General features: G+C 39.5%; 1 pseudogene; it reads right to left on the bottom strand.

The window, feature by feature from the left end:
• Positions 1-3,657: 3,657 nt before the first annotated feature.
• Positions 3,658-5,083, bottom strand: LOC109439013 (elongation factor 1-alpha 1; annotated as a pseudogene).
• Between the last annotated feature and the right edge of the window lie 3,842 nt (positions 5,084-8,925).

Here is an 8,925-nt window from a genome sequence, read left to right as displayed (position 1 = left end):
TTTATGATTAAAACACTTAATAAAATAGGTATAGAAGGAAAATACCTTAACATAATAAAGGCCATATATGACAAGCCCTCTGCTAATCTCATAATTAATGGTGAAAAACTGAAGCCCTTTGCTCTACGTTCAGGAACACGACAGGGCTGTCCCCTATCACCTCTGCTTTTCAACATAGTGTTGGAAGTCCTCGCCAGAGCAATCAGGCAAGAGAAAGAAATAAAAGGCATCCAAATTGGGAATGAAGAAGTTAAATTATCACTCTTTGCAGATGACATGATGCTATATATAGAAAACCCTAAAGACTCCACCAAAAAGCTATTAGAAACAATCAACGAATACAGTAAAGTTGCTGGCTGCAAAATCAACGTACAAAAGTCCATTGCTTTCCTATATACTAACAATGAAATCTCAGAAAAAGAAAAACACACACAAACAATTCCTTTTGCAATTGAAGCAAAAAGAATAAAATACCTAGGAATAAACTTAACCAAGGATGTGAAAGTCCTATATGCTGAAAACTGTAAGTCATTTTTGAAAGAAATTGAAGAAGACACAAAGAAATGGAAAGACATTCCATGCTCATGGATTGGAAGAATCAACATAGTTAAAATGGCCATATTACCCAAAGCAATATACAGATTCAATGCAATCCCCATCAAAATCCCAATGGCATATTTTAAAGAAATAGAACAAAAAAATCATCAGATTTGTTTGGAACCACAAAAGACCCCGAATAGCCAAAGCAATCTTAAGAAAAAAGAACAATAATGGAGGTATCACACTTCCTGACTTTGGCTTGTACTACAGGGCTACAATAATCAAAACAGCATGGTATTGGCAGAAAAACAGACATAGACCAATGGAATAGAATTGAGCACCCTGAAATAAAACCACATAAATATGGACAGATAATTTTTGACAAAGAAGCTAAAAACATACAATGGAGGAAAGACAGCTTCTTCAATAAATGGTGCTGGGAGAATTGGATAGACACGTGCAAAAGAATGAAACTAGACTGCTATCTGTCACCATGTACCAAAGTTAATTCAAAATGGATCAAAGACTTAAGCATAAGACCTGACACAATAAACTGCATAGAAGAAAACATAGGTACTAAACTTATGGACCTTGGGTTCAAAGAGCATTTTATGAACTTGACTCCAAAGGCAATGGAAGTAAAGGCTAAAATAAACGAATGGGACTATATGAAACTTACAGCAAAAGAAAGCATCGACAAAATAAAGAGGCCACCAACTGAATAGGAGAAGATTTTTGCAAATAGTGCCTCCGATAAGGGGCTAATATCCAGAATATACAAGGAACTCATGCAACTCAACAACAAAAAAATAAACAACCCAATTGAAAAATGGGCAGAGGACTTGAAGAGACATTTCTCCAAAGAGGACATACAAATGGCAAATAGACATGAAAAAATGCTCAACATCACTAATCATCAGAGAAATGCAAATCAAAACCACAATGAGATATCATCTCACCCCAGTCAGAATGGGTATCATCAACAAAACAAATAGTAGCAAGTGTTGGAAAGGCTGTGGAGAAAAAGGAACCCTCATACACTGTTGGTGGGAATGCAGACTGGTGCATCCATTATGGAAGGCAGTGTGGAGGGTCCTCAAAAAATTACGAATAGAATTGCCATATGACCCAGTAATCCCTCTCCTGGGTATCTACCCAAAAAATCTGAAAACATTTATATATAAAGACACGTGTGCTCCAGTGTTCATTGCAGCTTTGTTTACGGTGGCCAAGACATGGAAACAACCAAAATGTCCTTCAATAGATGAATGGATAAAGAAGTTGTGGTACAGACATTACCCAGAGTAAGATTTTTACTGATATATTCCCTCGTGCGAGGGAAGTGAGAGAAAAAATAAACATGTGGGATTACATCAAACTAAAAAGCTTTTTCACAGCAAAGGAAACCATCAATAAAACAAAAAGGGATCCTACTGAATGGGAAAAGATATTTGCCAACGATATATCTGATAAGGGGTTAATATCACAAATTTATAAAAAACTCACTCAACTCAACTCAACTCCAAAAAAACAAACAACCCAATTAAAAAATGGGCAGAGGACATGAAGAGACATTTTTCTAAAAAGGACATACAGATGGCAAACAGACATATGAAGAAATGCTCAACCTCACTAACCATCAGAGAAATGCAAATAAAAACCACAGTGAGATACCACCTCACCCCAGTCAAGATGGCTATCATCAAAAAATCAACAAACAACAAGTGCTGGCGTGGATGTGGAGAAAAGGGAACGCTGGTGCACTGTTGGTGGGAATGCAGATTGGTGCAGCCACTATGGAAAACAGTTTGGAGGTATCTCAAAAATCTGAAAATGGAACTACCTTATGATCCAGCAATCCCACTCCTAGGTATCTATCCGGAGAAATCCAAAACTCCAATTCAAAAATCTTTATGCTCTCCTATGTTTATTGCAGCACTATACACAATAGCCAAGACCTAGAAACAACCGAAATGCCCGTCAGTAGATGACTGGATTAAGAAACCGTGGTACATTTATACAATGGAGTATTACGCAGCCATAAAGAAGAAAGAAATCTTACCATTTGCAACAACATGGATGGACCTAGAGAACATTATGTTAAGTGAAATAAGTCAGAAAGAGAAAGACAAATACCATATGATCTCACTTATATGCGGAATCTAAAGAAAATAATAAGTGAATGAACTAATCAGAGACAGTTTTGGAAACATGGAGGAAAAACAGAGGGTTGCTAGAGGGGCGGGGGGGGTGGGGATAAGGGGAAGGTGAGAGGTTTTGAAAAAAAGTCGGTAACCACAAGATGGTCATGGGGGTTTGAAAATTAATTTGGGGAACGTACAGAGGGATAGTGGATGGGGGGAGGGGGGTTCACACAGTGTGAGGGATATAAATGATAAACGTCTAAGTTTTGCTTTGTCTTGTGCACCTGAAACTAATTAAAAATAAATAAATTAATTAAAATGAAAAAAAAAAGAAGTCGTGGTATATATACACAATGGAATACTATTCGGCAGTAAGAAAAGATGATATAGGAACATTTGTGACAACATTGATGGATCTTGAGAGTGTAATGCTGAGCGAAATAAGTCAGACAGAAAAAGCAGAGAACCATGTGATTTCACTGATATGTGGTATATAAACCAAAAACAACAAAAGAACAACACAAACAAATGAGAAATAGAAACTCATAGACACAGACAATAGTTTAGTGGTTACCAGAGGGTAAGGGGGGTGGGGGTGGGAGACGAGGGTAAGGGGGATCAAATATATGGTGATGGAAGGAGAACTGACTCTGGGTGGTGAACACACAATGGGATTTATAGATGATGTAATACAGAATTGTACACCTGAAATCTATGCAATTTTACTAACAATTGTCACCCCAATAAATTTCATAAAAGAAAGGAAAAACAAAAGAAAAAAACCCAAAGCAAAACAAAAAAAAACTACCCCACACAAAAAACAAATGGTCCACAAAACATTCTTCTTTCCTTCTGAAGTTTGTATGGTTCATTGTAATTATTAAGCAGTCTTTTACTATGAAACTTAAATGGCCAATTGAGTCAAACAGTTCTGAGACCATTCTTCCACCACTGGTTAAGACTGGGGTGGCAGGTATTGGGGATAATATTCATTTAGCCTTCTGTGCTCTCTGGGCAGACTTGGTGACCTTGCCAATCCCAGTTGCCTTCTTGTCCACGGCTGTGATGACATCCACAGCAACTGTCTGTCTCATGTCACAAGCAGCAAAATGGCCCAGAGGAGGGTCATCAGAGAAGCTCTCAACACACGTAGGCTTGCCAGGAACCATGTCAACGATGGCAGCATCACCAGATTTCAAAAACTTGGGGCCATCTTCCAGCTTTTCCTTGAATGACAATTAATCTTCTCCTTCAGCTCAGCAAATTTGCAAGCAATGTGAGCTGTGTGACAATGAAGCACAGGTGTGTATCTGGCACTGATTTGGCCTGGATGGTTTGGGATAATGATCTGAGCCATGAAGCCAGCTACCTCAGTTGGTGGGTCATTTTTGCTGTCACCAGCCACACTGCCACGACAAACATCTTTGACAGACACATTCTTGACCTTGAAGCTCACATTGTTCCAGGAACAGCTTCACTCAAAGTTTGATGGTGCATTTCAACAGACTTTACTTCAGTTGTTATATTGACTGAAGCAAAGGTGCCGGGTCTGAGAACACCGGTCTCCACTTGGCCCACAGGGACAGTACCAATACCACCAATTTTGTAGACATCCTGGAGGGGTAGATGCAAATGTTTGTCAGTTGGACAAGTTGGTGGCAGGATGCAATCCAGAGCTTCAAGCATCCTGGTTCCACTGGCACTGCCATATTCATGGGTGACTTTCCATCCCTTGGACCAAGGCATGTTAGCATTTGGCTCCAGCATGTTGTCACCATTCCAACCAGAAATTGGCACAAATGCAACTGTGCCAGCATTGTAGCCAATTTTCTTAATGTAGGTGCTGACTTCCTTCATGATTTCCTCATATCTCTTCTGGTTATGAGGTGGCTTAGTGGAGTCCATTTTGTTAATACCCACAATTAATTGTTTCACACCCAGTGTGTCAGCCAGAGGGCATGCTCACGGGTCTGCCCATTCTGGGAGACACCTGCTTCACATTCACCAACACCACCAGCAGCAACTAGGACAGCATAGTTGGCCTGAGATATGACTGTAATCATGTTTTTGATAAAGTCTCTGTGTCCTGGGGCATCAGTGATGGTCACATAATACTTGTTGGTCTCTAATTTCCACGGGGAGATATCAATGGTGATTCCACATTCACATTCAGCTTTCAGTTTATCCAAGACCCAGGCATACTTGAAGGAGCCCTTTGCCATCTCAGCAGCCTCCTTCTCAAATTTTTTGATGGTTCTTTTGTTGATCCCACCACATTTGTAGATCAGATGACCAGTAGTGGTAGACTTGCTGGAATCTACGTGTCCGATGACAATGATGTTGATGTGTGTCTTTTCCTTTCCCATTTTGGGTTAGATTTAGTGGTGGTTTTCACTACATCTGTGTTCTGGCAGCAAACCCCTTTCAAAAAAGCTTTCTCCTCATTTTTAATGGCAGGTGTGGGACCAGCCCGTTCCTCATCTCTGCCCCTCCTACCAGTTTGAGGTGCCTTCTTCTGCACGTCCATAGTTGTAGGGTTTCGGTTAAGCAAGATTTCAGGCAATTCTCAATGATGCTTGTTCTGTGGTTTAGTTGTACTTTTGATGTAGTTGTGAGAGAAGGTGAGCACAGCATTACCTAATCCACCCTTTTGAACGGAATCCCCTAATTATGATTTATTTTGTGTGGTGACAACACTTGATATTTACTCTTTCAGCAACTTTCAAGTATATGATACAGTATTAACTATAATCGCCATGCTGTACATGATATCCTCAAAACTTAACTATCTTTTAACTGTAATTTTGTACCCTTTGATCAGTATCTCCTTGTTTCCCCACTTCTAAGCCCCTGACAACTACCATTCTACTCTGTTTTAATGAGTTTCATATACAAGTGATACTATATATGTGATTCTACATATGTGATATTATACAGTATTTGTCTTTCTCTGTCTGACTTATTTCACTTAGTATAATACCCTGTGTGCCCATCCATGTTGTTGCAAATGTCAGGATTTCCTTCTTCCTCATGGCTGGAGAATATTTTATTGTATGTGTATGTATGTGCCACTTTACCCATTCATCTATTGTAGGACACTTAGGTTGTTTCCATGTCTTGGTTGTTGTGAATAAAGCTGCAGTGAACATCGGAGGGATGATATATCTTTGTGATTCTGTTTTCATTTCTTTTAGGTAAATACCCAGAAGTGAGATTGCTGGGTCATATGGTAGTTCTATTTTTATTTTTTTGATAAACTTTTGTACTGTTTTCCATGATGGCTGCACAAATTTACATCTGACCAACAGTGCACAAGAGTTCCTTTTTCTCCACATCCTCACCAACACTTGTTATCTCTGTCTTTTTGATAAAACCATTCTAATAGGTGTGAGGTGATATGTCATTGTGGTTTTGACTTGTACTTCCAGGATGATTATTGATGTATTTTTTCATTTACTTGTTGGCCATTTGGATGTCCTCTTTGGAAAAAAAATGTTTATTCAGATCCTCTGCCCATTTTAATAAAATTGTTTAATTGATTTTTTGCTATTGAGTTATATGAGTTATTCATATATTTTGGGTACTAACCCCTTATCAGATATATGTTTTGTAAACATTTTCTCCCAGTCCATACATTGTCTTTTCATTTTCTTGGTTGTTTGTCGCGTCCAGCACAACACGGGCAGTGAGGGTGCGAGAAGGGGCGGTTTGGGTTAAGTTTTTTAGAAAGAAACAAACAGAGACTTAATGCAGTTAAATCTCTCCGAAGGCCACGGGTCTCTCAGTCTCAGAGGACTGGAGCCCAGAATAAGGCTGACTGGGGGTTTTTATTGAAGAGGTATACAAAAACAAGAGAAAGCAACATTGTTTCTTACACGGTCTCTGAAACTCACACATCATAACAGAAAAATATTTATCTCAATCACCCTTTGTCAGTCAACAGCTGAAGCACAAGGTCCCACAATGTCCTAATTAAGGTATGTACCTTCTCAGGGTCAGAAGGGCCAAGTCTCTTATTTTGTAACAGTTCCGTTGAGCTAAGTGGAGAGAACTGACCTTTATTGTTTTTGTAACTTCTCTCACAAACAGGTGCCAGGGAAAAGGCAGAGCCGGCAACAGCTTTTCCCAGGCCGGGGAAAGGGGAGGCAAGGCCCCTTCCCATATTTTTCTAAGGCAGCTCATTGGGGGTCCCCACTCGGTTCTGCCTGGCTTAGGTTGTATCTCCCGTGAGATATCTTACCCGTCTTTGGCTGCAAACCATCTTTTGGGGACCAGACAGAGAGACATAAGGTGTAAACATAAGGATGGAACAAAGACCCAGAAAGGCAGTCTCACAGACTCTTCTTTCCTTAAGGAAAGACATGGGGGGACAGTTGGCTAGGCTGTTGTGTGACTATAGTTGTTTCTTTTGCGTGCAGAAGCTTTTAGTTTAATTGTAGTCCCATTTATTGATTTTCACTTTTGTTGCTTGTAATTTTGGTGTCATATTAAAAAAATCATTGCAAAGACTGATGTCAAGGAGTAACTTTTCTGCATTGTTTTCTAGGTGTTTAAGGTTTCAGATCTTACATGTAAGTCTTTAATCTATTTCTAGTTAATTTTTGTAAGCACAGTAAGATAGGGATCCAATGTCACTCTTCTGTATATGATTATCCAGTTTTCCCAACACCATTTATTGAAGAGATTGTCCTTTCCCCACTGAGTACTTGGCTCCCTTGTCAAATGTTAGTTGACCATCTATACAAGGGTTCATTTCTGGGCTCTTGATTCTGTTCCACTGGTTTATGTGTCTATTTTTCTGCCACTACCATACTGTTTTGATTACTATAGCTTTGTTGTATAGTTGGAAATAAGGAACTGTGATGCTTCCACCTTTGTTATTTTTTCCTGAAGATTGCTTTAGTTATTCAGCATCTTTTGTGGTTCCATACACATTTCAGGATTTATTATTTCTATTTCTGTGGAAAATGACATTGGATTTTGATAGGGATTGCACTGAATCTATAAATGGTTTTGGGTAGTATGGACATTTGAACAATATTAATTTGTCTGATCCATGAGCAAAAGGTATTTTTCCATTTGTTTGTCTTCTTCAATTTCTTTCTTCAAAGTCTTATAGTTTTGAACATAAAGGTATTTTACCTCCTTGGTTAAATTTATTCCTAAGTATTTTATTGTTTTTGATTCTATTGTGAATGGGATATAACCAAGCAATATAGGCAGTGAAATATGTGATTGACACAATCTACTGCCTATAATCTTGTATGAGGCATTTGATACCAATCATACTTTTATCTGATTTTTCAGTCCAACCTGAATTATCCAAATTACTCTTAATTTGACTCTTCAAAGAGCTCTTATGAACCCCACTTTAAAGATGAGGTCACTGAGGCTTTGAGTGGGCTGGTGACTTGCTCAACGTAACATCGTAATTAGATGGTAGAGAAAGGACCACACATAGGTTTGCATTCACAAAGTATTTCTGTTCCTTCTCACATACTCCATTAGTGATTTCAAGTAGCCTAATGGGTTCAAATGCTAACTGCATCCTGAAGCCTCTCCCAGTTATAGCCCTGGCCAGCATGTCTATGACAAACTTCAGGTTTCTACAGCTTACTGCCTTACAGCTTACCACCTTCATTTGGAAAGTGATATGGACTGAATGCCCCCTCTCCCCAATTCATATGTTGAAACCCTTACTCCTATTGTGACTGTATTTGGAGATGGGCCCTTTAAGGAATAATTACTGTTAGCTGAGGGAGGGTCATAAGAGTGGCACCCTAACCCCATAGGACTGGTGTTCTTACAAGAAAAGAAAACAAAAACAAAACAAAAACAGGTTGTCCCTTCCCTCTCCCCCGAGCATGCACAGGGAAAGCGGGAAAGGCCCAATGAGGACACAGGAGGGCAGCTATCTATAAGTCAGGGGGAGAGGTCAGAATCCAATCTTGACCACACCTTGATCTAGGAATCTAAGAAAATAAATTTCTGTTTAAACTGCCCAGTGTGTGGTATTGTGTGTTGGCAGCCTGAGCTGATTAATGCAAACGGTTAATATAAAGCCCTCAGAAAATAATAAACCCTGTTCCCTCCCAGGTCTGCTGCAACTTCAGGACCCATGTCAGTTTATCACAACTCTGTGCTTGGCCTTCCCCGGTCAGAAAGCTCAGCGTGGACTTGACCACTCTCTCTTCCCCACCCACTACCCTCACCCAGCAGCTACAATCCATTAGTAAACCCT

Source organism: Rhinolophus sinicus, linkage group LG10 (assembly GCF_036562045.2).
Source record: "Rhinolophus sinicus isolate RSC01 linkage group LG10, ASM3656204v1, whole genome shotgun sequence".
Lineage (NCBI taxonomy): Eukaryota > Metazoa > Chordata > Mammalia > Chiroptera > Rhinolophidae > Rhinolophus > Rhinolophus sinicus.
Note: the sequence above shows the minus strand (reverse complement) of the source record. Positions and strands in the feature narration are given on the sequence as shown.